Below are 3252 nucleotides of genomic sequence, written 5' to 3'. Positions count from 1 at the left end.
CCCAAACTCGATACCCGAACGTCGTCCACAGGGACTGAGTCTAAAATCGTGTTAGTAGGGACCGTGAAAGCGAGACCCGGGGGTCGCCGTCAATGGCGGACGTCGCGAACGCGACCCAGACATCTTCCTCGAGAAGTCGACCTGGGGTCGCCTAAAGTGACGTAAGAGAAGACGTGCGCACGGGTCGGCGTCATCGTAGGTCGAAAATTACGAGTGGTGGAAAACCACTATCCGGGGATCGATTCAGGGCATCGCGTATATGGTACTACTAGTGGAAAGGACCCCGGGCCCAGCCATAGGGAAAATGGATCCCGGTCAAATTGATTGAAACTGCAGTATGTTGTACTTCATAATCTCCTGATCAAATGTGTTAATGGGCACGAAGTCCGGAACCATCTACTTTTCGAGTTATCAGACGTTGAACATGGTAAAAATGAGGATATTGGGGATATTCTATTTTAGTATCCACGGCAATAATTTTTTAGGGTTGCATTTGTGTGTGTATGTGTGTGTGTGTGTGTGTGTGTGTGTGCGCGCGCGCGTGTGCGTGGGTATGTGTGTGTGAGTATGTCTGTATGAGCGTGTGCGTGCGTGTGTGCGCGTGTGCGCGCGTGCATGTGCGTGTGAGTGCGTGCGTGCGTGCGTGTGTGCGCGCGTGCATGTGCGTGGGTATGTGTGTTTGGGTATGTCTGTATGAGCGTGTGCGTGGGAGTGCGTGCGTGCGCGCGCGCTTGTGCGTGGGTATGTGTGTTGTGTATGTCTGTATGATAGTGTGCGTGCGCGTGTGAGTGCGCGCGCGTGTGCGTGGGTATGTGTGTGTGGGTATGCCTGTATAAGCGTGTGCGTGTAAGTGCGTGTGTGTGGGGGGTATGTCTGTGTATGTGCGTGTGAATGTAGATGTGTGTATATTCTTATAATCAGTGCATCGTCGGCATTAGCATCACTGTCGCGGCGGACTGCCACGGGTCATGCCCCGCGTCCTAAGGCCAGCTCAGCGAGGACAGAAACCTCGCGTAGAGCAAAAGAGTAGGGAGGCAACAGATACTTCTACACTCAGGGATCTCGCTTGCGGTTACGCGGCGTCGGGGGGGCTTCGCTGTCGCGGGGGGAGCGCCGTAAGCGGTGGGCGCAGGGGTCGAGGGACGGTGAAAAGGGTCATCGGGGGGGGGGGGGGCTAGGGGGGGGGAAGCGAAAACGGGGCGAGGGGGGGGGCGCGACGCGAGGGGAACATTTGACGGAAGGTTGGGTGCGGCAGGGCCGCCAACGGGGGTTCGGCGCGGGGCAGGACCGCCAACGGGCGCTCGGAGCGGCGCTCGCGCCGTTACCGACGGCGGTTTTGGAGAATCGCGGGCCGATATTTTTCGTTTGTTTTTTTATTTTTTTCTTTTTTTTTCATCGTCGTCGGTCGCGCGCGCGCGTTCGGGCGCGTCCGAACTCGTTTGAACTCGTTCGAGGTCGCTCGTCTGGACGTTTCGGGGATGAGAGGGAGAACGACGCGTTCTAGACGGTTTGTTTCGCGGGGGGGTGTCGCGCGTCCGTCGTCGTCGTTTTGTTTTGTTTTTGTTTTTTTAACTTTCGATCCGAAGGTCGTTTCGATCCGCGTCGCGACGGGCAGCACGTGGTTTTCCCGACTCATCGGGATCAATGGAGATGACTCATCGTCTCGTCGTTCGATCGACGCGTGACAATTTTTTTTTTCGACGCGCGTTTGAACTTGGCGTCGCGGTCGCTCTCGTCGTTTCCTAATTTGATCTCGTCTCGCGGTTTTCCTCCTTTTGTCTCGCGGTTTTCCCGCCCGTCCCCGACGCGACGCGTCGAGATAAAACGAGCGAGACGACTCGTCTCTTCGTTCGCGACAATTTTTCATTCACCTCGCGTTCGACCTGTGATTTGCGATAATTTATGTAACGCGCGTTCGAATTCGGCGTCGCGGTCGCCGCGACCGCGGGGGGTAAGCGCGGTCAGACGACTCGTCTCTTCGTTCGCGATAATTTTTTCATTCACCTCGCGTTCGACCTGTGATTCACGATTCGCGATAATTTATGTAACGCGCGTTCGAACTCGGCGTCGCGATCGCCGCGACCGCGGGGGGTTAAGCGCGGTCAGACGACTCGTCTCTTTGCTCGCGATAATTTTTTCATTCACCTCGCGTTTGACCTGTAATTCATGATTCGCGATAATATATGTAACGCGCGTTCAAACTCGGCGTCGCGATCGCCGCGACCGCGGAGATGGGTATACGGATTTGGGAAAAAAGGGGGAAACGGAAAGAGAGAGTGCACAGATGAGATACGCATATAGTTTTTTTTTATTTAAAAAATAATACAAACGCGTTTACATTGTTTCGCTCGCGCGAATATATGCATTTCATAGACGCGACATCGTTATAAGGAGTCGAAACATAGTGCGGCTATCTCGCAGTCGACGATGTTGTCAGGATCAAAGAAATCGCTCTTCTGTATCTCAGGCTGAATCGAAGTTTCCATTTTTATCGCGGCGGCGGCTATCTCCCGATAGCGCAAAAACTTAGCGTCGACCTCCTCGGTCGCCGCGCTCAGCGCACGGATGATGCGATCCACGCAAAATTGGAGATTGTACAGCTTGAGCAGGGTTGTGCGCACCATCGCCACGCGAGCCAGGTTGGGTAGCTCTATACGTACGATCGGCCCGTTGTTGATCACTCCGAATCGCATTGTCATTTCTCCGATCGACATCGGCGAGGGGGTGTGAGTTACGTCGGAAAGAGCGCGTTCTATGCACGACAATACGTCGCGTTTGCGCTCGATCAGTCCTTTCCACATGTCGAGCGTCAGGGAGATTTCCCTTCCTTGTTTGTCCCCCAGGGCGATATCCACGTACGAAGGCGTGGTATAAAGACTGTACCACGGTGTCTTGATCGTGATACCTATGGCTATGTACTTGTAGCTAGTCGTCGTCAGCAGATAACGCGTCGTCAGTATGCGCACAGGGGGCAATTTGACGGGAAAGTTGGAACGAAACTCCTGATGATGACGACGACGATTGTCCTCTATGGGCGCGTCGGTTGGAGGATGACAGCTGCGACGCGATTCCTACGTCTTATAAGTTAGCGGAACAAAGGGAGCAGAATCGATTCTAATTAATATTTTTATTTGTTGCTCATTTGTTGCTAAAAAGTTGCCAAAGAAAAAAATTTGTTGCTCTGTAAGTTTTCTTAAAAAACAATGTTCCGCTAGAAGAAGATTAAGTTAGCGTGACAATATACATATAATA

This window comes from Temnothorax curvispinosus, unplaced genomic scaffold (assembly GCF_003070985.1).
Source record: "Temnothorax curvispinosus isolate PA1 unplaced genomic scaffold, ASM307098v1 QBEX01007728.1, whole genome shotgun sequence".
NCBI lineage: Eukaryota > Metazoa > Arthropoda > Insecta > Hymenoptera > Formicidae > Temnothorax > Temnothorax curvispinosus.
The sequence above is the reverse complement of the archived record's forward strand: the minus strand, read 5'-3'. Positions refer to the sequence as shown.